Below are 27,500 nucleotides of genomic sequence, written 5' to 3'. Positions count from 1 at the left end.
TAATAAGCTTAGTTGTTGTGATAATTTAAAAACGTGCAGCATGCATTCAATATATTCAGTTCCTCTATGGTAGCCATATATCATTAAAGGTTAAAAAGGAGAGAAAGAGGGCCATTGGGAAGTTAGGTAAATTTTAGAATAATGCAATGTGAGCTGACCGTGCAACACAAACTTAGAAAGGTCAATGATTATTTTTCATGTTTCTGTTTGCCAATTTCTATAACATTGGCAGCAAGACTAAGATTGGTTATGTACAAAAACTGGCTAATGTGCCCTTCAATGTTATATTCTCTCTCTCTCTCTCTTTGTGTGTGTGTGTGTGTGTGTGTGTGTGTGTGTGTGTGTGTGTGTGTGTGTCTGGGCTGTTTTCTGTGGAAGCTAGAAGAGAGAATGGAGAGTTGGAATTACAGGAGACTGTGAAACTTCCAGTATGGATGCTGAGAATCAAACTCTGGTCCCCTGAAACAGAAAGTGCTCATACATGGCCACTGGAGAGTCCTTTGGTCAATAATTTACCTCCCAAATATTTTCTATTCAGGCCTGGAGTACATAGATGTCAACTGTTCTAACAGACAGATCCACACCAACTGTTTTCACCTCACTTTTTCAATATGAAATGCACCGTAGTCAGTAAAACAAACAAATGAACACAAAAACTATGACTTTTACAATCTTTAGCTTCCCAACTTCTGGCCATTTTGTGTCTATTTCTGCTAAGCATTTCTTGGGTGGTCGAGGTTTCAGAGTGTGAGTCCTCATGGCCAGTGGCCATGCTGGTACTTTGGGGTGGAGAAACCTACTTCTACCTGTGAGATAATAACAACACTAATGGCTTTGTTATCGGTGCTTACGTTTTCCCGTTTGAAGGCAGTGGTTTGATGTATGTATATGTGTGTTTGCTTGTCTATGGGTTATGGATGCAGGTACATAGGTATATGTGTGTGAGTAACAAGGCTGTTGTCACAAGTGTTCCTCAATTTCTCTCCATCTTACTCTTTCAGGCAGACTTACTTAATTAAATCCAGAACTCAAGAATGCAGCTTTCTTGTCTAGCATCTCCTGGAAAGGTAGTGCACTGTACCAATTGGTCATTTACATGATTCTTGGATCTGAAGCCTGTAATGCTTGCAACGCAAGTACTTTAACGTCTGACCCATCTCCTCGGCTTTAGTATATCCGAATGTACTAACATTACAGAGCTAGAAAGGCATCCAGTACTATTAATTTTAGCTTGTCATTTCTTCAGCCCTTGTACCAGTCTCTCCATGATGTCACCTCTGAATTTGAAAGACCTTCCAGTCTCTTTGATCATGTTAGAAAGTTATTTATAACAGATACTATTGGTTCTATTCTGTAAAGAATGTGGATATTGTCTCTTTCTCACCGACCCCAAACACAAGGGTTCCCACCCCACCTTCACTGTCCTAACTTAGACTATGAATGGACAATCTGTCCCAGACCCTGTTGCCTTGGCTGGGAGTCTGTCAGTCCTTTGTCTCTTTGTCTGCCTGCTGTATCTTAAGTCTTATACATGGTATGGAAAATTTTAATGGTGAAACTTGAAGTGAGAATATTGTTCACACAGCTGAGCACAAAAGCATGGCAGAGGCTGTGTCAGACATCTCAACTAGATATCCTTGTGTTTTCTCCTGGTACTTCTCCAAGCTGAATCAGAAAAGACTGTTTATCATGACTTCAGTGGAAATAAACTTTCCTCATAGCTTTCCAAATAGGAACACATTCAGCTGTTCATGCAATTCACGAATAATGCTTGGAATGCAATGGAGGTGAACTTGAAGCAGAAATGCCCCCCACCCCTTTTGTTGCCACACCATTGTCCTTATGGTGCAATTTTTTTTTTAAGTCTCTGGATTGTGGACATATGCTAATTTGTTTCAATTCTTTAACAGATCTAAAAAATGACATGAGAGTGACCCAATATATGTGCAAATGTAAAGAAACAATTTGTTTTCTATGATGGTCAATAGAATATCTGAAATCCAAAGTCATTTTTCATTTCAAGTTTGTTTATAAACTAAGGCATAAATCTTTACTTGATAAGAGGAACAAATCAATAGAGAACAGAACACATTTATATGTTCTTGAGGGCACTACACCTAGGGAATGGAACACTGAGCTTGACCTAACACCCAAGAAGAGCCATTCAACTCCACTGTGTGCAGAGAACAGAACTCAGGAATTCTGTATATTTTCTGAAGTAAGCACTTCTATTTTTTAAGTGTCTCTAACCATTTTTTATGAGTACAAATTTTGATAGATTTTCTTATTTTTAACACGATTATATTTCCCTGTGAAGTGCTGAAACAAACAGAAAAAGAACACAGTGTCTCTACTTAAAACTGAAGGAAAACTACTTTGACATTCACAGCTGCTAGACAAAGTCATTATTTTTAAGAGCAAGAAAATACTAGAAAATATGAACTACAGGAATGAGGAAAGGAAATCATGGTGACCTCATATACTGAATAGTAATTCACAGTAACAGATACGAATAAAAGGTTATGACCCTACAGGTCAGTTAATGAAGCATATTTCTGTCACATTTTGACTTGGCTTATATCTTGGTTGTGAACATAATGAAGAATTATATTTGTGTTACGTATCCTTGCTTCTATGTAGTTGGATGATTAGTTTTCTGCATTTTATTCTCCCACTGAAACATCTTAGTGATTTGCTACTTGAAACAGAATTGTGAGTTGTGAGTGACTCCTCCTCACTGAAACTTTTCTGACCTGTGGACTATTCCCAAATGGAACAAGCCTGTGGTCTTGAAGGCAATTGGTAGCTAAAACAGAGACAGAAATGAATGCCACCCTCAGACCACTGAGGTCACATAGGTCTATCTCAGTTTTGTTAGGACACACCCTCCCTGTTCACCTGGGTCTTAGTATATTTTGGACACTGCATCTGGAGCTAGAGTTTTTGATACTCCATATGTCTGTTGTACATTATGACAAAATAAATTAATTCTGGGCACAAAATACAAGCTTATTGCTTGTTTGTTTATTTTTTAACATTACTGAAAACCACGCTGAAGGGAATTCAGTAAATAGAAATACTACAACTATGGGTGACACTGGTGTTGAGAAAATGGTTCTTTATTCAAGTTATTTCATAGTAACTAAGTCAATATTTTTAGTCTTCATCTTATTCTGTAACCATTCACCCTCATATATGTTGACTTGAGACTTCAAATTAGCTCTAATCATATTGAATATTTAAGGCACAACTGTCAATTTGTCTTAGCATATATATGCATATGTACATGATACATATGTGTGGTGTGTGTGTGTGTGTGTGTGTGTGTGTGTGTGTGTGTGTGTGTGTGTGTGACAGTTTAGGTAATGGTTTTCAGTCTTTGATTTTCATTGTCCTTCACAGTTTATCCAGTTATCCTATGGATGGTATCAATCTGAAGAAAATCGCCTTTGCTCACTTGAACCAGAGTCTTCCTACATGTAATTATTTTTCTGTTGTAATGTGGAAAACATATACTTGGAACAGTATTTCACTGGTAGGTGTAGGGTTAGCAGAAGGATTTTGGGTAATTTAATGGGTAAAGGCAAGGCTAAGGATGGGGTAGAGGTAAGCATAGATGTAGTAATAAGATGTAGTAATAAGACTAGGAATAGGGGTAAGGTTAGTGATAAAGGATGGCAGGGAAATAGTAAGGTTAGGTATAGGAAAAGGGGTAAAGATAAGATAAGAATGAGAGTTGGGGTAAATTACATATGGGATACAGGTAGTGGCATAGTTAGAGTTAGGGATAGGGGTAGGGATAGGCGTAGAGTGATAGGTTGGTGTTGGGGTGGTGGTAGGGATAAAGGTAGGGGTAGGGTTTGTGGTTGGGGTTCCCAAGGGGGCAGGAGTAGGGATAAGGTAGTGGGTAAGTGTAATCGTAATGATAGAGGTAATGGTAACTCTTATGTGTAGGAGTTAGGATTACAGTTAGGATTGGGGTTATAGCTAGGGTAAGGTTTAGGTTATGGTTGTGGTTAAGGTTAGGGTTATAATAGGGTAAGGGTAAGGGTTGGGGTTAGGAGTAGCGTTAAGTTTAGAATTTAGGTAAATATAAGTATAGCATTTAGTGTAGGGTTAGGATTTAGGTAAGTGTAAGGGTGACATTTAGTGTAGGGTTAGGGTTAAGATAGGGTTAGGGTTTAAAGTATAAGGGTAACATTTAGTGTAGGGTTAATCTAGGTTTGGGGTTATGTTAGGTTAAGGTTAAGAGTAGGGTTTGGGTTTAAGTCTTGGGTTGGGATTGTGGTTGGTGATGTGTTAGATGCAGGGTTAATGTTGTGCATGAGGTAAAGAATAAGAATAAAGTAAGGGTTACTATAAGGGTAAGGGTGTGGGTTATAGTTAACTTTAAGGTTAGGATTTTTATAATGAAATTTTATACATAACCTTCCATATCACTTTGGCTGAAAGAGTTTATGATTTTCCTATTGTTGATGAATCTATAAGCAAAATACAAACGTAGTTAAATACTTATACATATAAGGACTTGTATGTGTGTGTGTGTGTGTGTGTGTGTGTGTGAGTGTATACATATTTCTGTGCATGTGGTTACATGTTTGTGTATGGTATATGTACATATGTGCAGAGTACAAGTTCTGGTGTTTCTCAGGTGTCATCCCCTTTTGTTTTAAAATCAGGGTGTCTCATTGTCTTAGAATTTCCTAGGATTACAGGCCAGTTTGCCCAAGATATTTATCTGTCTCAATTTCTTCCTCCCAATTCTGGGATTATAAATGCTTACTACCATGGATGTTTTATTTTTAATGTAGAGTCTGGGAGTAGACTCATGTCCTCATGTTTCCAAGGTAACAGTTTACCAACAGAGGTATCTCCTCAGAACCTTGTGTGTTTTCTAAGAGCCTGGAAAAAAATGTAACATATCTCTGAAAACAAAATGCTGTGAACATGGTGGTACTCATATCTCTACTTTCAGATGAGGAAATCATGTGTAAGCATGACTTGCTGAATGAATTCAAATTCATGAATGTGTTCACCAGATTTTAGCTTTTAATTCTATGTCATTTGTCAAGATGTAGGATGCATGACAGTGGGATGCATAGAATGCAGAATTAGGCTGCCATTGCTAACTATGCATATTGACTCGAGTAAGAATTTTATTTGCATTTCAGAGGCCTGTTAATGGAGTGATCTGAGGTTGGAGCCTTTTACGTAAACACTTGTTACTGTTTGTCTCCTGTTCCTTAATGTTAGGGGAAGAGGTGATTTTGGAGAAACATCTGGGGAAGTACAAGGGGATTGGAATTCTTCAATAGATGCCTTGGTTCTGATGTGAGAATTTTGCTTGTTTGTTTATTCATTCCTTTTTTGTTTGTTTTTAAATCTGTGTGACTTTGGGTGACCTGTTTAACTCTTCTAATCTTTACTTTCTTGTCAGGGTATTTTGGGGGTTATAGTTTGACAGTATTATCGAGAATATGGAGATGGCTCAGCAGGCGAGAGCACACCGTCTTCAAGGAAAAGTACTTGAGTTTGACTCTACCGCTCACATAAAGAACTGCACATGGATATGTACTCACTGATAAGCGGATATTAGCCCAGAAACTTGGAATATCCAAGACACATTATGGAAAACAGAAGAAAATCAAGAAGGATGAACATTTGTGGATACTTCATTCCTCCTTAGAATGAGGAACATAACCCTCATGAAAAATTATAGGTACAGCGACAAAGTTTGGAGCTGGGATGAAGGGATGGACTATCCAGAGAGGACCCCATTCGGAGTCCATCCCATCATCGGCCACCAAACCTAGATACTAATGCTCATGCTCATGCCGGCAAGATACTGCTGAAGGGACCCTGATATTGTGGCCTCTTGTGAGGCTACGCCAGTGCCTGGTAAACACCGAAATGGATGATCACAGCCAGCTACTGGATGGAACACAGGGTCCCCAATGGAGGAACTAGAGAAAGTACCCAAGTACCTGAAGGGGGCTGCAACCCTGTAGGTGGAACAACAACAGGAACTAACTAGTACCCCCTGGGTTTGTGTTTCTAGCTGCATTTGTAGCAGAAGATGACCTAATCGGCCATCAGTGGGAATAGAGGCTCCTTGGTCTTCCAAACCCCATATGACCTAGCACAAGGCAAGGCCTGGGCCAAGTAGTGGGAGTGGGTGGGTAGGGGAACAGAGGTGGGGGGAGGGGTATGGGAATCTTTCGGTATAGCATTTGAAATGTAAATAAAGAAAATAATAATAATAAAAAATAAAAAATAAAAAAAAAAAAAAAAAAGAAAAAAAAAAAAAAGAACTGCACATGGCCATGTGGCCTTGTGACTCCATCATTGGTGAGTGGAAACAGATGGATGTCAAGTACTTTCTGGATAACCATCCTAGCCAAAACATTCTAGTTCAGTGAAAGACATTGGTTCTCGTTGTTTTCCCATCCTTTATTGAAAAGTGATAATTTTCTCATGCAATCTAACCAGTTTACAGTTTCCCCTCTCTTTAATCTTACTAGTCACCTCTTCTTACTTCTCACATCTATGACAGTTCTTGCTCAAGGCAATAAGACAGATTGACAGATGACAATACAGATGTTTTGACATCTGCCTACGCATGAAGGAGGCAGTGCTTCAAACTCTCACATGTGTACACCAAGCCCACACATCTCACATAGACATATACCACACACAGAATATACACTTATCACTGACAGCACACACATACAATACACACGCAAATATATTACCTGCCTAAATTTTTGACAAGGATATTTTAAACAAGATGCCAGACTTTACACTGTCAGCCTTTAACACTTTCCTTTCCCACCTCTTCCTTCTGCTTCCTCATTATTTTTGTTATCACAGACACATGTATCTAAGTTTCATTTGTTTTTATCGGATATTTTATTTATTCACATTTCAAATGTTATCCCTTTTCCTAGAAATCACCTATACCCTTCTCCCTTCCCCTGTTTCTATGAGGGTGCTCCACCGCCCACTCACTCACTCCTGCTTTCCTACCCTGGCATTCCCTTATACTGGGACATTAAGTCTTCCCAAGACCAAGGGCCTCTCCTCCCATTGATGTGCAACAAGGCCACCCTCTGCTACATATGCAGCTGGAGTCATGGGTTCCTTCATGTGTACTCTTTGGTTGGTGGTTTAGTCTTTAGGAGCTCTGGGGAGTCTGGTTGGTTGATGTTCTTCCTATGTGAATGCAAACCACTTCAGCTCCTTTACTTCTTTCTCTAACTCCTCCATTGGGACCCCATGTCATGTGGCGTGGTTCTTCACTTTGTTTGATACCATTTGATTTAAAAGTTTGCTCTTACCAAACTTTTCTTTTTGGTGGTAACATTGAAGAAGTGATGTGTTAGAGAAAAGCTGAATAGCCCTTCAGCATATTTAATCTACTTCATGTAGAACACCTACCATCTTTCAGATCTCTGGAGAGAATTTCCTAACAGTTTGATCAAGGCCACAAGCTACGGATTTGCTCTTTGAACCATGATTTTTCAAATTTGGCTATTTACATAGATTTCACAGGCACTTATTAATTTCAAAGGAGAAATAAAGTCAACAGACCTATGACACGTCTACAGAGACCTTGCAGACTTTCTTTCTTCTGTCAAATGATCAATTAAATGAGTCTTAATATAATGGTATGCTTTGTGATAAATTTTGGAATTAATTCTTTCTGTGGTATTCTTATTAATATTTTATGCTTAATATTTGACATCTTGAACAGTCTAGAGTTCTGGTACTCATTTTATGCTCATATTTTAACTATTACAGTTAGCATAAGTATTTCAATTAACTTTTGTTTTGATTGGAAACTTAATCTTACTATGTAGCGCTGGCTAACATGGGACTCACTATGCTGACTTTGAATTTGAAGTGATAGCCCTTCCTCTGGCTCCCAGAGCAGAGACTACTGGCAGATGATACCACATGCAGGTAAGGGCAGTGAACTGATCTTGCCTATTTCTCTTTAGATTTGAAAATTTTAAGATGATTGACCACATAATAGATATTTTTATATATCCTTTGAATTTCATAGAAACTGACACCTATTGTAATATCAATATGTGAATGAGTTGACTGACTAAACCTAAAATATTCACTTCCACTTGCTTAATCTATTCTTTTTTTTATTTTTGATTAGATACTTTCTTAATTTACATTTTAAATGTTATCCCCTTTCCTTGTTTCCCCTCTGAAATTCCCCTATTCCCTCCCCCCTCCTCCTGCTCACCAACCAACCCACTCCTGCTTCCTGGCCCTTGAATTCCCCTGTACTGGGGCATAGAACCTTCACAGAACCAAGAGTCTCTCCTCCCATTGATGACCAAACAGACCATCCTCTGCTACATATGCATGAGTCCCACCCTTTGTTTTCTTTGATTGATAGTTTAGTCCCTGGGAGCTCTGGGAGTACTGCTTAGTTCATATTGCCATTCCTCCCATGGGGCTGCAAACCCCTTCAGCTCTTGGATACTTTCTCTAACTCCTTCATTGGGAATCCTGTGCTCCATCCAATGGATGGTTGTGAGCATCTACTTTTGTATTTGTCAGGCACTGGCAGAGCCTCTCAAGAGACAGCTATATCAGGCTTCTGTCAGCAACAATTCCAAGAATAAGAATTAGTCAGGGTAATATTGTTGGGGACCGTAGCTCTTTGGATGGAGAGCTATCCATATGTCCTTTGCTAGGATCGTAGCTCCATCAATCCAAGAATTCAGAAATGTACGTATGTACATTTTAAGTTGAGACACAGAAGTCTGTGTGTGTTCCAGGCACACATGATAACATTTTTATAGGAGGGAGAAACAGGAGAAAAAATAAAGAAGGTATCAAAACTAATGGCTGGGAGCAAAGAAAACAGCAGACAGCTTTGCAAGGTAACAGGATGCTGAATGAATCCAAATACTGCTGCGAGGAAGGCTGGTGCCAGGGTGATGAACACCGGCCTTCCATCATTTTCTTTTGTCAGTTGAAATTTATCATTTCAGCTGTGTGAAAGGTATTGTTCAATCATGAAAGAGAGAGAAAAGGTAGGAGGGAGAAGGGAAATAACAGAGGTATGGAGGAGGGAGCGAGAGTGGGCCGGAGCAACAGAAACAGTGGCAGAGACAAAAAATATGGATGAATGGATTTGTATTTCAGGTTCAGTGGGTAGAGAGCAATTGTTGATTCCTCACACAACTAGAGAGCAAGAGCAGTTTATGCAAATATTCTTATCCCCAGGTTGCGGATTCTATTTTTAGTTAAAGCTTATAAAGGAATGGGAGAGATTGCTTGCTTTACATGAGTTAAAAGGTTTTCAATAAGAATGAATTATCTTATAGTTCTCTAAACACATAAGCCTTATTTGCCACTTAAAGAAATCTGTCTTTATTGACAATAAAAAACAAGTGAGTAAAATTTAAATTCAAGAACTCTGCCAATGATAGTCCTATGTGAACCTAATTCATGTCTGAAATTTTTTACTTAAGAGAAGGTTGACACTCCGAGAGAGCTCAGGACATTTCACAGAAGCATGGATTGCAGGGGAGTAGGAGGCAGGGTTGGCTACTTACTTCAGAAAGGATTCATAAAAGGAAAGCTAGAAAGGCTAAAATCCATGTACAATAAGAAAATATGTCCTGAAACCTTGTAAACTCATAGAATTTTTCTGTGTGCAAGAATTAGGGAAACAGATGACACATGGAGCCTTGAAAGGGTTGGCCTTCATGCTTCTTTTGTAAGAGTGACATCGCCTTGGATAGTTCAGAGCAGGAGGACACAGAGAAACAGAGAGAAGATACACAGAACTGTGCTTGAGCCCGCTGGAGTATTAGCTATAGGTGGCTTTTGATTCATATGTGTGCATATTAATATTTACTTTCATGCAACTAGATCTTAATTTAAAATCATTTTTATTAAATCATTCATTATTTATGTGTGTGTAGTATGCCTATTTGTCTATCTGTGGACCACAGTTACAAAGCAACCACAAAGGCCAGAAGAAGGCATCAGATCTCCTGGGATTGGAAAGTGGTTCAGAGTATTGGGTACTGAAAACCAATCCAGGGACTCTGCAGGAGCCATGCTTGCTCTTCTCCATTGAGGCATCTTTCCAGTCCCTCTTCCCATTATTTTATGACACTATAGTTACTTCCCCAAGCTGAAAACATTAGATGTTGTTGATGTACTATTAATGTTTTGTAAATTTATATTCCATGCTCTGTTCAATTTTCTTATTTATTATTTCACTTTGTTCCAAATTAGGTTGACATTAATTTTAGTATTTCTAACAAATAATTAGGTATTTGGTAACTCCATATTCTGGAAGTATTCTACTCTAGTTTGAATTTTAACAAACTGTACTAGAAAGACTCCTATGTTCAAGGATTGGTAACAAGTCTGTGTTACTCCTGGTACTGGTAAGAATTAAAAAGATTCGGAGGTTAGGTTTAATTGAAGAAGTTAAAGATGTAGCCCTAAAGGACATGGTAAGACCACTCCCCCTTCAGCTGTCTTGTTTCCAGGTCTGCATGAAATAAGGGTACTTTTTTGTCATACTGTCCTATCTTATGCTGTTATCATATTGTAAAGTGTTTCTGCTTCCAGTGACTCACGGCAGTAGGGCCATGGACAGAACTCTTGAAAATTATTAACACTGTGACCAAATGTTAACATTCCTACTATTAATAGTATTTATATCTCTTGATATTTATATATCATCTTTAACAATGTTACTGTTTTCTACTCTCACTAGGTGTTCAAAAACACCCTCCCTTCACTGAATGGTAAAGAAATTATATCTGCAAATTCTGTGGCAAAATTTTTCCTTAAATGTAAATTTAAATATTTAGAAATCCAAGCATTTAGAAATGAAATTGCCATTTTCTTGCATGAGGCTCATGTAAAAATATCATTTACATTTAATATTAGTTATAAATTATTATTATTGACTGTTTCAGATACATCACTCTCGGAAATACCAATGTAAATATTTTGAAGGGTTTCTGTTGAATATAAATAAATTTGCCCATTTACAACTTTTAAGAACAGTCCTTGTCATTTTGAAGCCTGTATGCTTTTCATTATTATTAGGACTGATGTAGTCATAAACCACAAAATATTTTCTGTATTAAAAGGAAGAAGAAATTACTAGCTATGAAGAAATCTGATAGTAAATACATAGCCCATTTATTACTTATTTCAATCACATAAATTGTTTAAAAATTCTTTATCAGAATCCATGTTGGTCCCATTTTTGAAAAGACTTATTAATGTCAGAGAAGGATCCCTAGTGCCACAAATCAAACCCCCTACTACAAATATATATGTACGTACACACACATACACACACACACACACACACACACACACACACACACACACACACACACACACACAGAGAGAGAGAGAGAGAGAGAGAGAGAGAGAGAGAGACACACACACACACACACAGAGAGAGAGAGAGAGAGAGAGAGAGAGAGAGAGAGAGAGAGAGAGAGAGATACACACACATATCAGTTGAGTTAAATTAGCCATGGGTCATACAAGATTCTAAAGAAAGTAACACCCTCATTATATACTTTTCTCAGTGGCTAATGCTGACAAAAAAAAAAATGAGTATGAACTGAAACATTTTAGGAGAAAGCTGGACTTATTTTTCTGCTCATTGTTTTATAATGCCAAAGGCAAAATGCACTTGAATTATCTACATATATACTTTTTTCATAGTGAAAGTTTGACCATGGATATATTTTAAAATATCTTAAATATAATTAAAACACCAACTCATCCGTGATTCATACTTAACACACACAAACCTTTCAAAGTGTAAGTTATGTGAATGCATGCCGCACGTGGCGTGGAGTCTAGAAAGAAAACTGGTGACAAATGAAATATCAAAGTCGCAGGAAAGGCAATATTTTTCTTTTCCCAGGGGAGCTGTAAAGGATTTTATGGCCCATTATTTCATTGCCTACCTCTTTCTATTTTAATCATGTGCATAAATAATTAGTCATGAACTGATAAGACTTTTGCTCGCTTTTGCCAAATGCTGGGGGTCGCACTTATTTACGTATGTCCTACATGGAAATGACATTTCGCAAGGCAGGGTTTGTTTTCATGTAGTATGTTTTCTGTAGAAACAAACACGATCCTGATCTTGAATAATCTCCATAGGCTTTCCTTGTGCGTCGGCTCTGCAAGCTGCCTGTGAAATGCAGGTTATAATAGGTTATAATTTCTGAGCCCTGGGGAGCACAAGAAGGTTTTCTTTTTTCTTTTTTCTTTTTTTTTCCTTTCCTTTGAATCTGAAAGTTTAACTACATGCACATAACAATATGCAGTCCATCTTTATGCAAATAGTTTAAAAAGGCTGTGTGCCCGGAGGGCTGTTTTACAGCATTATTTGGTTTTATATCTTTGCAATCAACACTATACAGCTCACATGGCCATGTAAATTCATGAGTCGCTTTTCTATTGAAACTCAAACAAGGTTACTTGCTCTTGAAGATCAGATTGAGATAAAAGTAGCAGTTTCCTTAATGGCACAAGAAACAATGTACGCAGCGTCTTACATAACCCCCCCCAAACTATTGATTTCATCTTTGAAAATGTGTCCTTGATTTCTCTCTGCAGGTTTGTACTTCTAATACTGATTCTAATGGAGGCATTTCAGAGGCCCTCCTGAACCAGCCATTCCCACTTACTTATGTCCACATAGATCTGAAGGAGTAAAAGGACTCCAAAACTCACTTTATTTTCAGTGGCCACAGTTAGTGTCTCCAGGAACCACACTTACACATAGACCTTGTATAATTTGATTTATACTTAGGCTTTTTCTGTTGATGTATAACATTTTAAAGATAGTGCCCAATATAAGGAAATGTATATTTTACTTTTTTTTTTTAGGGGACATGATTTTCTTATCTCATTTCTTTCTTCCTTTGCTTATTATTATGCTTATTATTTATGCTATTGTTGCTAAACAATTTCAATCTACATGAATTGAGGCTTGCATACACTTAAATATATACCACCTTGTTTTGGACCAGTGGGCATGTTTGAATTCATATATTATTTAATAGGTTGCCCTATGACCTGTATGTGAATAGCTACAGAGACCAAAGCCTAGTTTATACAGAAATTGATCCCTTAACATCCTGATGACTACCCGGGAACCTCAGATGGGAACACCCTTGTGTTATTCTGCATTGGTCAAGGTTCCAACAAGACTTCTCTATGCAAATCCTCACATTTAGCTAGTTATTTACTCCCCACAACAATATGTGGAGGACCTGTTGCCTCTCTCATGCTACAAACAAGGAAGCGAAGGCATTAGTTGTGTGCCAGAATCCACACATGGAGAATAAACATCTAAAATTCAAAGCCAAGATATTACTGCCTTATGAGAAGTCACCTAAATTCAAGAGCACCTTTCCTTCCAGTACTCTTAATAAAGCACGATCACACATAGTATAAGGAAAGCAAGAGATTAATATTTGTATACTTTTCTAGTTTAGATTTTTACAATTCTGAATAAATTCAGTTCAAGGACTTATACTGTTGGTCAGAATCCTACAACTTCCATTATTAAAGGCTACAGTTATACGCTCATCTTATTTCCATCATTATTTTAATGACTTTGGAAAGTAATTGAGAAAAGGCACTTGACTGCACTTGAGTCACATTGGAGGAAAAAATTCACTGATTATTCAGGCTCCTTGAAGCCATAGTCGAATGGAGAGACAATAAACACAAATATTCCAGGTGACATATGCATCTCATGTGACCCTATTACGATATATAATGCTATAACATTATATAAAATTATATGAATCATATAAAGATGAAAAAAATCTTTGAAATTAATGTTGTACATGGCTTGGGGGGATTCCAGTTGATACAATGTTTGCATAGTGTGTTTAATGCCCAATGTTATGTAAAATTTGTTTTGACACATATTGAGAATAAGAGGCATGGTGATAGGATGAGAAAAACTTTAAGCTATCCTTGCTAAATGGACCATTTGAGTCCAGCCTGGGCTACATAAAACCATGTACAAAAACACATATTTATGAGTTTAAACTATTATTGTTATAATTAAACAGAGAAACATGGAGAGACTCAAGGAAATGTGCATTCACCACCAAGGATAAACTATATTTATAGTATGTTACATTTGAATTTAAAAATAAAATACAAGTTGGTTATTAATTCAAGTTCACTTTCCCACTATTCCTTTTGTGATAACCACTCCAATGCAATTAGTTAATATCCAACCAGGCTGTTTCATTATACTTTATTAGGAGTCCATGTATGCTCACATATTGTATATAATTGGTTTATATTTTAACAAGTTTGCATAAATGCTTTCAATCTGTAAGTAATGAGTTAATTTTGCAATGTTAAATTTTGACTCCATATTGTTTGTTTGAGTTCTTGTGTACATTTCAGTGTCTCTGGTATGACATAAGAAACTCTGATTCTTTCTCTTATAGTGTGACACATAAATTGATCCCATGTTGACTATGTTTATCTCTTAGTGTGTCAAAAATAACATATCTCTTCTGGTTTACCAGATATCCCAGGCACACCAAGTTTTAGGATAGGACATCCCAGTGTGATAAACATTCCTTAACTAAGTCACTATTCTATGGTTATTCCCTTGTGCCCTGTTGGTATCTTGGTTCCAAAGAATATACTGAGACAAATGTTTTCAATTGGAGCCCCATTGTTTGACATCATCTTCTGCATATCTCAGGCCTGCAGCTGGGGCCTTCCATATAGCATGTATACACTGTTGTAAATATAGCATGTATACACTTCCATATAGCATGTATACACTGTTGTAAATAAGGAGCAGGAAGGGAGTTTCACTTCTCTTTCTTAGGTCTCTTTGCTTTTGCTTGACAGGCTTAACCCAGCACACACACCAAACCACACCCTTCCCTGGCAACGACAGCTGAGGTAGTTTATACTATAGTTAGCTATCTTTTAAAAATAAAATGTAGTCTCTCTCTCTCTCTCTCTCTCTCTCTCTCTCTCTCTCTCTCTCTCTCTCTCTCTCTCCCCAGAGCAGGGACATAATTCCTGTGATCACAGCCCTGAGAGGCCAAGGCAGGAGGCTAATAGTTCCAGATCAACATAGTCTACATAATGAAAGACTCCATTGCAAAAACAAAACACATTTTAAAACCAAACCAACCTTATTTAAATAAAATTTACTTACCAGTTCCAAAGAAAGCTTCAGCAATGCAATTTTCATGTATATTAATATATGAGAAGCTGGCCAAGGCAACTGTCTATCCTATACTTTATTGGGTTCAAACACTTCATTCCAAGTATAGTGGCATTGTGCCTTTTTAATTTTAACTTTGATATTTAGCTTAATGTTATATTCTACATTATCTCAATAGCTGTTGAATATTTATCCTGTCATGTAATTTTTCTCCTTTACAGTCTATTAAAATTTTTTCATTGGTTATTGTATGCACAAGGTTTTCTCCAGAATTCACTGTTTACTCTAAAGTGGTGCATGCTAGACAATTGCTGTCAGTCTTCCAGCCTTGCCTTGTCTTATCTGCAGACTTAGATGGGGTTGCACAGCATAGTGAGAGTATAAATGGGATGCGTTTTGACTAACATCTTTGCAGTGATTCTGTCTCTGTTTAGTATAAAGTGTGGCTCCTGAGTGACATTTCTGAACCTGCTTATGAAGGTTTTTTATTGTACTGCATTTGGAGGAACTTAACGTGAATACTACAAAAAGCGATCCTGTTTTTATTTTTAACCTTGTCCTTTTAATTGCCCTTCCATGTTATATATTTTAGTATCATAATCTTTTCACCACCCACATAGTTCTCCTTGACAAAGTACACCAGCTCTCTCTTTCAAATCCTCCAGCACTGAATCACTGCTGTTTGTTTTGACCTCCAACAGCTTCTGAGAAAGTCTGCTTTACTCCCTCTTTTATTTAAAATGAACCTTCTCTTGCACCGAATTCAACTGAATTGCATTTTCTTGGCTTAGTCTATAGAATTCTGACTTGCTAATTGTTTTATATATCTTTCTAAAAAACAGTTTTATGGAACAGATGGCAGCAACTGCCCAGGACCAGCCGCCAAAACCACTACTCAACCAGCAACAGTCTTTGGCGTGCACAGTGGTTCCTTGTTATGAAATCCCTGGGAACAGGTTGATAGAATTAGGACAATTCCTTCTTTTTGGTCTTTTGATTCTCATATTTTCTAAAATAAAACATAGCCACAGTAACAACCACTATGCTAACACCATCCTGAACAATCACTCTGAGGAAGCTGTCAACAGAAGTCTGCGATAAGAAATCGAGTATTTTTTTTTGTTGATTTTCTAATCATAGATAATTACTGTGGCAAATATTCACAGGGAACTGCAACATTGGTTACATCAGGTTTGTTTGGTGAACTGTGCTTACAGTAGAATAAATTACTGCCTAATCATTTGAATTATAACAACATTTTTATGAATATACTTACTAGTCATATTATTTTCATTAGATTCTATTATCCAGTTGCTCTCTCTATATTGAAAGCAGAGCTAAAGAAACTCCCAGGACAGTAAACATTTATTAAGTGTCTGACTTAACAAGTGAAATGTCACGCTATCCACTATTATTTTTTTAAGTAGTTTATTAATTCATTAATTTATTTTTTACACTCCATATTTTATCTCTCCCCAGTTCCACATCCCACACCTCCTCCACACCCACCCTGTCTCCACATGGATGTCCCCACTCCCCACCCGACTTGACCTCTACACTCCCTGGGGCCTCCAGTCTCCTGAGGGTTAGGTATATCATCTCTGAATGAACACAGACTCAGCAGTCCTCCACTGTATGTGTGTTGGGGCCTCATATCAGCTGGTGTATGCTGTCTGTTTGCTGATCCAGTGTTTGAGAGATCTCGGGGGTCCAGATTAATTGAGACTGCTGGCCCTCCTACAGGGTCACCCTTCTCAGCTTCTCTCAGCCATCCTCATTTAACAAGAGGGGTCAGCTGCTTCTGTGCATTGGTTGGGTGCAAGTAACTGCATCTGACTCTTTCAGCTGCTTGTTGGGTCTTCTGGAGGGCAGTCATGATAGATCCCTTTTTGTGAGTGCTCGATAGCCTCAGTAACAGTGTGAGACCTTGGGACCTTCCAGACCTTGTGCTGGATCCCATTTTGGGCCTGTTGCTGGACCTTCTTTTCCACAGACTCCTCTCCATTTCCATCCCTGTAAATTCTTTCAGACAGGAACAATTATGGGTCAGAGTTGTGACTGTGGGATGGCCCCCCTCTCCCTCATTTGTTGCCCTGTCTTCCTGCTAGAGTTGGGCTCTATAAGTTCCCTCTCCCTACTGTTGGTCATTTCATCACCTTTGAGTCGTGAGAGTCTCTCATCTTCCAGGTCTCTGATGCATTCTGGAGGGTCCCTCCCAACCTTCTCTCTCTGGAGGTTGAGGTTGCCCGCTTCCATTCTTTCTGCTGACCCTTGGGGCTTCAGTCCTTTTCCTTCACCCAATACCAGATCAGGTTCCCCTCTTCCCCCTACTCCCCCCTCCGCCCCCTCCCCAATCCACTTTTTCTCCCAGGTCGGTCCCTCCCTCCCTCTGTCCCTCTCTCCAGACTTGTGATTGTTTTCTTCTCCCTCCCAAGTGGGACTTGGGCACTGCTGCTTGTTGGCCTTTCTGAGTTCTATGGACTGTATCTTGGGTACTCTCTACTTTTTTTTTTTCCTAACATCCACTTATTAGTGAGTACATACCATGCATGTCCTATGTCCTTTTGGTTCTGAGTTACCTCACTCAGGATGATATTTTCTAGTTCCATCCATTTGCCTGCAAAACTCACCCGGTATCTTGAAATATTTGGGGGTGGGGGTGAGGTGGATTATTTTCTTTATGTTGATGAAAATTGTGAGAAAAGTTCCTTCACGTGGCACAAGTCAGCCTCATCAAGGTTGTTCTTCTCTAGACATGGAGTGTTCTCCACTTTTGGAGATAAACTCACTCCCCCCTTGATGGAAAACTAATCAGTGAGAAGTCACAGATTTCCTGTGTAGATGTCATCAGAGTGGTGTGCAGAACTGACACAAGAACAAAGGTAAAGCATTTAGTTTTTCTTATGCCATCCTTCCCTAGCACCCAAGCTTCCCCAACTCACTCGGTGTCTTCTCCTAGGCATAACTCCCCCCCGACATCCTTCCCAAAGTCCCTGCATTTTATTCCTACACCAATGGCTTCTGAGATATCCTTAGTTGGTTCTCACTGTGAAGAGTGGATGTGATCTTCAAAGCTCTCCATACTGACACTCTTACCCCCTGCACTCTCAGAGTGACATTGCTGCCCCCAGTCCAGCTTGTTCTCTGTTCTAGAAGCTTCTGCGCTGTAGGCAAAATCCCATTGTCTCTAACTTGCTAAAAGGCCACATTTCCCTGCAGTGCATAACTCTCGAAGGAGCAAAAATAACAGCTCAGAGCTAGGATCCCACCTGAACAAGCAGATGCTTGCACCTCTGAACTGTGGTGGAGAAGTATGCACTTGCGATCTTCTCTGGAGCTAGCACGTGGGGACTGAGAGTGAGAAGTGTCTGTTTTCCTTCCTTCTGTACAATGTATTATGCTTTAGCATATTCCCTGACACTTGCTGTTTGGTATACAACTAGTGAAACCAAGTGTTCTTGTCTCATTTCACCTAACTGTGATAAAACACTTTGCCCTAAAACAATTTAATGAGAGAGATTTACTCAGCTTAGGTATAGCCCACAATTCCAATGTATAACCCACAATTTGGAAGAAGTTAAACAGGAGCTTAAAGTATTAACACCCAGGACCAAGAGAAGAGAGAGAACAGACGTATTAATCCTTGCTTGCTTCCTTTCATCCAGCTCTCTTCTGTGCTCCTCTGCTGGATCAAATCTGCCACATGTGATGGTCTGGGTGTTCTTACACCACTTGGCAATCAAGCCAGTGCTTAACAGACATTCTTGTTGGCCAACCTGATCTAGATGGTTCTACAGTTGAGGCTGTCTTCTCTGGTGATTCTACCTCAGTTGGTAATTAAACTGCCAACACAACACAAGCTAATATTAAACCCCAAAGGGAAGGAAGCAGATGAAAGATGGTGAATCCTGTATTATGGAAAAATGGACAGCAAATCCCTCTTATATTTATCACCCCTCTTTCCCAGGGTAGGCAGCTCTTGCCCTCCTAACCCTTTTCTTTTAGTGATTTTTGAGTTATGGTTTTATAAAAATTACATATGGAATATGTCTATTAACATAATATAATGAAATAAGTGATAGTAATTTAAACTAAAATATAAGAATAATAATAGGTAATTAATATTTCAGAAGTCTTGTGTGCTAGAGGCTGCTCCAAAAACCTTATTCATATTGGTTTCTTAATCCTCACAATGAGCTCATACAACATTTAAGGTGCAGACAGGTTAAATAAATTGTCCATTTTCTGTGGCACAGCTGTGATTTACCATCTGACTTCAGTGTGAGCTCTAAATCACTCTTTTGTGTTTGTGTGTCTAACAACAGAAGAGACAGCCATAGAGATTCTGAAGGATCTATTGACATATGACTAAAAATTGGTTGGATACTTGATCACTTCTATCAATAAAGAAACTGGCACTTTAAAATTTCCACTGTTACCCTCTGGAGATAACAGATTGAAGTGAAAGTTTCTGGTTTCTCTGGGTACTGGTGTTATGTGATTTTTTTCCCCCTAGAATCTGTCTTATGAGAAGATGCTTTTGCCGAAGCAGGCACGTGTTTCACTGAGGACAGACACATGAACTTTTTCTGGAAGCAGCCTGGAAAAAGAGCATGTGATGTTTTGCTAGAGTGGAAGCTTGAGAGAACCGTGATGTTTGGAAAAGTTATAAATATAACTGAACAGACAGTGATGGGACTTTGGCATAGGTTTGCCTTGACATTCTTTGCTAGGTATATTTGGTGTGACTTCATAGAGAGAAATGCGCCACAGAACTTCTGACCTTGTTCTGGCAGCTTCTTGCCACTTCTGCAGACTTGGTCTATTGACAGAACCTCAAGGTTTCTTTGGGAGCAAACTACCATTAATGATTGATTGGTGAATAAGGTTTATGAGAGGATCTAGCTGCCGAACTACAGATATCCTGACAATGCAGACTGAATTCAGGTCAAAGTACTATTCCTAATCATGTTCACATCCTCTTTTGCCTTATTAACCTTTCCTTTCCACTACTTCTGGTGGGTGATGGGCTAGAAGGGAGGTTAAAGCATTTAAGAACCCTCAATAAAAGTAGGAATTGAGAAATCTAAGCCTACAACAAATGAGTTAAGGATTGAGGTATGATGGAACTGATCAATGTGATAGGGAATTCTTTTAAATATTGTGTACATTACCCAGAAGTCACAGCTAGAGAGGAAGTAAAATGGGGACAGAATGGTCACCTGATTTGAGATTTGTGCTCTTTACACTGCTTTGTCCAACAGAGACATCCTGGAAGTGTCTAGAAAAAGATGCTTTATGGATTTTACTTCAATAAATTAACACACTTAGAAAGAAAAATACTCTTCCTTCTTATTTCTCTTGTGCCTATAGGAAGTAGTGGGTCACATTTAAATCTATATGACCTTTCAAAATAGAGACATGAAGGGCTACTGCCAATAAATGGGGAGAGACATATTTAGCAAACAAGGTAGAAGGGAATTGGTAGCTGTTTTTGGCTTTGGCATTTGAAGAAACTGGCCAGGTCAGAAAAAAAAAATAAGAAAGCAGATATTCAAGACAGATTAAAACAGCATGAGCAAAACAAAGTGCGAAAGTGCAAGACAATTGACTTGTTCGCTGTCACTGGGTTTTAGGAAGTGTGAAGTGATGACTGGGAGGAAGCCCACAACACTGGCCTGGAGAGATGCAGAGGCCTTTGTTAGCTGTATTAAGTTAAATGCAGAAGGCAATACAGAGCTATCATAAGACATTACATAACAGAATGGTGTGATCAATTTATTTCACATATTTACTGAATTTCTATCATATACAAAATTCTGTCATCTAGCCGCAGGACTGCAGGCATCAAGGGAATCATTTGTAGTGAGGGAAGAAGCAGACTCACAGCTACACCAGACACTGAGATGGTTTCTATGATCACAAAGAAAAGTTTTAAAGGATTGTATAATGCACCCTTATTGCTAGTCTTAGAATCAATTAACGTGGAGAAGAAATTGTGGGGTCAGTAAGATGGTTTCTTTCTTTCTTTCTTTCTTTCTTTCTTTCTTTCTTTCTTTCTTTCTTTCTTTCTTTCTTTCTTTTTTCTTATTCTTTTTTTTGTTAGATATTTTCTTTATTTACATTTCAAATGTTATCCCCTTTCCTAGTTTCCTCTATGAAAAATCCCGTATCCCCTCTCCTCTCCCCCTGCTCCCCAACCCACCCACTGCTGCTTCCTGGCCCTAGCATTCCACTGTACTGGGGCATAGAATCTTAGCAAGACCAAGAGCCTCTCCTCCCATTGATGGCCAACTAGGCCATCCTCTGCTACATATGCAGCTAGAGACACAAGTCCCACCATGTGTTTTCTTTGGTGCTTTAGTCCCAGTAAGATGGTTTCAAAAGGGAATAATATAATGGTGCATGAGTACATTAGATGTGATCTATGTAGAGTATAAATTTTAAATTCTCATGTTTAGGTCTATATTTTATATGTGCAATCTGTGCATGCTATCTAACATTTGTTGTTAACTGTGGAATATATAAAGAAACAATAGGAAGGGATTTTCAGGGTTTTTGTTTTTAAAAGAAACATCAAAGGAAAGTGTCTTAGATATTATTTAACATTCACAGTTTGTCCATGCACTTTGTCTAATTTATATTGGCTCCACTGAACACAGATGCATAGACACAAAGTAACTGCTCAATAAACATTTACAGACTAAATGGACTTTGTATACTCTTATACTTTGAACAAATAGGTGGCTCAAATTATCAATGCCCATACCATCATAAATGTTTACAATAAATATTTAAATTCATTTCCATTATCTTATTCTATACTCAGAGTTGATTGCTTTTCAGCTCATAAGTGAGAGGTCACCACTTATAAGTTAAAGAAAATGAAATTGGTGACTCATAAACACACTTATTTAAATGGAATCAGGACAGCAAAATCTAATTCCATATATAGCATTGTGAATTATTCATGTTTTTTATAGAAGTGAGCCATGGGCATTGATGACATTTTGCAAATTTAACATTTTTATTTTGACAAAGCCTATTGTGGGGCAGATTCGTAGTAAGTTTTCAGGTGTGCAAAAAACTAGAAACATCAGGACATTAACCCTTCAGCACACGTTTTATTTCAATAATTATCATATTGTCAAATAGCCAGATTAGGTGATATAATTTTTAATTCCTCAGAAATATAAATATCTGAATCCTTTTTGGGTATTTACTTAGGAAGTGAACAATGTTAACTAAATCTAAATAAATTACCGTGATATCTGTGATCCACTAAAAAGCTCACAGAGCTAAGGAGTCTTGAGGAGTGTCTGATTGGCAATGATTGCAGGACAATGATTCCAATCCTAAATACAAATTTAAAAATGATTACAAAAAAAACCAAATATTAATAGAATATAGAGTAAATTTGATTTTTTCATGAATATTGATTTATATTTAGACTAAACTGAAATTGTCATTTTCATTTAACTACAGGACACCATTTATGTATACAAAGTTAATATCTAAGTAGAGGAATTAATCAGAGGAAAGCAAAGACATGATAGCTTAACTGTTCACAGGGTAATATTTATTTTCAGAGATCTGGTGTAAATATTTACCCTTGAGTCTGTAGTCACAATACTATTGTTTCTCTAGTGAACTCTATCCATCTCATCAGTATTGTAAAATTTAAAAAAGGAAAGGTTTAAGAAGGGAGCAGGATATTCAGTAACAATAAATAGAAACTGTAAAGAATCAGCATTTGAACTCTAAATATCCATGTGTGAAGTTGATGATAATAATGGCTGCATATTAGTTATATATATATATATATATATATATATATCCATAATCATGACAGTACATATTATTTATATTATATAATAATGGTACCAATTTAACATTAGTTAGGAAAAGAAATACAGTGGCTAATATTTTCACTGGGCTAATATGTCTTTTTCCATAGACTGAATTGGTAATCAATTCTGCACAAAACTGCACATTTTCTGACACAGGTAGGTTCATGTACCTTTTGAATATATAAACACTTTATTATTATATGTACAAAAGATGGTCATTTATGAGAGTATAAATTTAGGAAAAGAATACAGAACTGCAGGTTTTGATTTATTAAATAATATTTCTCATTTCCCTGGCATTAAAAGAGATCATAATTGCTTGTTCATGGGGTTGTCTGTGAATTAACAGATGTTAAACCTCTTCTAGAAACATTTTCATAAATCGTGAAAATCCAAGGTGTTAAGAGAATGTTGAATGAAAACAAAGGCCCACCAAAGTATAGAAATTTTAAAATTTGGTGAAAGTTTTATGTAAATGATATTTAGATGCTTAGCCAGCAAAAGTATAATGTTATCAACCTTTCCTCATACCATCCTAAAATAAGTATTATATCAATATAAATAACAAACAAGCCTGGCCATCACAGTTATCTTTATCCTCCTCTGCTGAGCTTCAGCATCTTAGATAATGTGCCTTTAGTGAACTATCCTCCTCTGCTGAACTTCAGCATCTTAGATAAGGTGCTGAACAGATTCTGTTAATTTCATTTTAATAAGGCCAACAGAGTTTGCTTCCAAAGGTGATAATCTCATCATCAGTTCTCATTTCCTCCCTACTTGGAGTTATTTTGTGAAAAATAATGTGGCTCTGTGGCTCTTAAAATAAGGGAACACTGAAGTGGTCTAGACCTTAGGGTAAAACTCAGTGACAAACATTATATAACTGCAAAGGAGAATAAAAACAAAACCAAAAATAATGTAAAATATCTATCCATAGTTTCAGATAGATATTATAGGTACAATTCTATGGAGTCTAAATTTTAATGATGTCACATATGAAAAGCTAATTAATCGTTTCCCGTAGCTATCATTTTCATGACACTTACCTGCAGAACATGCAACTCCTTGATTGATTTGCCTGATGGTTATCATTTTATGACTGAATCAACACATCCTTGGAACTAAGTGTACTTACGTCAACATCTCATCAAGGCTTCTTAGCTCTGTGAACTTTTCAGTGGTTCACAGATATGTGTGCAACTTATTAAATAAAATATTTAACACTCCATAAAAAATATTTACTACACACACACATACACACACATATGAACACACTGTTGGGTGTGCCACTTTATAAGATTCGCAAACGTATACATACAGTCAGTTTATGGAAACTTCAGGAAAGATGTAGGGAAACCTTTCTTTGAAGGAACTTAGCTTTTGTGAGCTATTTAGTCCTGATAGTGCAATTGGGCTCTGAGGCTATACTATACACTAAATAAATACATACACAAGATTTGTTTTCATATAACTTTTATTAAAAATAAAGTCAATATGTCACATTGGCTATAGGTCATTGTTTGCTTGTGTCAGAAGTTATTTATATTAGATTAAAGATGCTTGGACTTGGCCATAATAATGACGTCAGGATTTTAACCATTTGGTATTTGGAAGCGGTGACTTTCAGAATGTATAGCTCATTTTTCAAGTCAACATTGTAACACAATCCTAAAATGTCATTTAATGTGTGTGTGCACACGCAAAAAGAACTGTCATCTAAGATCATATGGTGAAGCTACTTCTTAAAGTAATATGTTTGGATATGAATCGAAGTGACCAATGACCCAAAATTGAAACAGAACTTCAATGTTTTAGAGGATGTCAAGTAATGAAATAATGTATTGATAATAGTTCTGGCCAGTTTTGTATGTCAATTTGCCACAAGGTACATTGATCATAGAGGGAGGAGCCTCAATTAAGCAAATGCCTCCCTGAGATTCAACTGTAAGTCATTTTTTCAATTAGTGATGATGGAGGAGCCCAGCCTATTGTGGGTGGTGCAATCCAGGGATGATGGTCCTGGATTCTATAAGAAAGCAGGCCAAGCAAGCCATGAGGAACAAGCCAGGAATCAGCACACCTCCATGGCCTCTGTATCAACTTCTGCCTTCAGGTTCTTGTCCCATTTGTGTTCCTATCCTGACATCCTGGGCTGACATCAATGTGGATGTGTAAGCAGAATAAACCCTTTTTTCCCCTACTTGCGTTTTGGTCATGGTGTCTTGGTGCAGCAATATAAACCCTAACTAAGTCAGTAATAATCATTTTACTATAAACAGTTAAGATGTCAATTTTTAATATTTGGATATATTGGATTCCTATTCACAAGAACATGAATTTGCCAACATAAACCCATTACTAAAATTAACAGATTTTTTTCTATATGCATTTATTATACACTAAATATTTCAGAAACATTTCCTATGTGTTGCACATAAATCAGGCTAAGGGTAAGAACTAAAAGAAGAGTCAAACATCTTTAATCCACTGAATATGGATTAAATATATATATATATATATATATATATATATATATATATATATACCTAACCAAGTATTATGTTTTCATAATTATTTCTCATTGATTCCAAAGTAATGATTGAAAATCCAATACGTTATTTTTATTTTCATTTACATAATGAATTTTTAATTCTTGTTTATTTTTTATAAGTGTAATGAATAATGTTTATTCATTAACCAATGGTTTACCAAACATTCTCTAGAAACTCTGCATGCATTTTGGGGGTTTTGTATTCTTTTCTCTTTGAAGGAATTCATTACTGACCTAGATTGTCCTATACCTCTTGCCCTTTTTGTTTGGAATGTTGTGAATAGCCTACGATCCTCTGTACAGGGGAAATTCTGATGTCTGTCTCTAACTCTTGCTGACCCTTCACAGATGATATTATTCTGTTTTATATCTAAGCTAAAGACTTGGAAACTTGATTAGATTGTCTTTCTTGGGTCTCCTAGTAACTTCATAATCAATTATTTTTTATTTATTTGTTTTGTTTTAAATATTATACTTATTATTTCTTTAATAAATTTCTAATTTTTTCATTTTTTACTGAAAATAGATTTATTTTCTCACATAATATATCCTGATTATGGTTTCCTCTCCCTCTACATATCCTTGTTTCTCCATACCTTCATTTCCCTCCAGATCCACCCCATTCCTGTATCATTAGAAAATAAACAGATTTCTATGGGATAATAAAATATAATGTATAAATCAATATATGAGTGGTTAGCTGACACAGGGAAGACAATAGAGAACGGAACCACGCCACTTGGAAAGATCATAATAGTTTGTAAGAAAGTGCATCAAGGTAAAGTGGTGGAGAGAGGAAAAGAAAGTGATGGTTTCATTAGATTAATTCATCAGAAAATGTTGTATAATGTCAATAAATTTATATGTAAAATAGAGAACATGGCTAGACATAGAAATGCTTTCTTCATTTTCAAGAAAAACACTATTTAAATTAGAATGATACAGATTGTCATGAGGTATAAGTTAAATGAGTCATATTAACACAGATGAGGAAACAATAAATTCCCCAAGTACAAGAAGGCTTTATGTTTGTTCATCTGACATGAGTTTTTTGATGAGTTTTCAGAATAAAAGAAATATGAAGTACATAAAATATTCTCTTATAAGACTGTTGACATAATTTAGACTTGCTATTATCATTTTAACTTGTTTATATGTTCATATTAAAAATGACCTAGCTGGAATTGTTCTTCTCTAAATTTAGTTGCAGATAAATGAGTTCTGCATTTCAGGAAGATTAAAGTGATGAACAAAATGATAATTGTTTAGAGAAAAAACAGGCCAGCATAATGATGGCCGTATGCACTTAACTGCATTTTGTGTTTGTAGAATACAAAAATGTTGACAAAAGAAAAGATAGCCATTGGACCAACTGTTAAGCACACAGGTAAACTCAAGTTGCTCACAAGGCTCAACTCCATTTATAATACTCATTGAGTAAACATACATATATTATACATCTACAATTACTTATACATACAGGAAGTCATGACTTATAGTTATGCATTCAGTATAGTGATATTAATCTAGGGTCTTGGATTGAGCACTGTGACATGCAGTCCACGGTTAAAGGTCATAGAGAATGAAAAATGAACAACAAAACACATGTTGAAACTAAGAAATACTCAGTGGTTATTCAGTCAATTAACTGGAGCCCGTGCCATCTGCTGGGAGAGAAGCAAGGTCATGTGGAGTTTAGAAAATTGAGAGTTTTCTTCTGAAAAGAAACATCAGGCAGGGAGTTGTGGTCTGTGGCATGTGAGCTTTGCCTGGAAGGTAGTTGTATTCTCTTTTGTGTAGGTGGATAGAAAAGCCAACCCTGGGCTGGTGAGATGGCTCAGTGGGTAAGAGC

Source organism: Mus pahari, chromosome 8 (genome assembly GCF_900095145.1).
Source record: "Mus pahari chromosome 8, PAHARI_EIJ_v1.1, whole genome shotgun sequence".
Taxonomy (NCBI): domain Eukaryota; kingdom Metazoa; phylum Chordata; class Mammalia; order Rodentia; family Muridae; genus Mus; species Mus pahari.
This window is presented reverse-complemented; position numbering follows the sequence as displayed.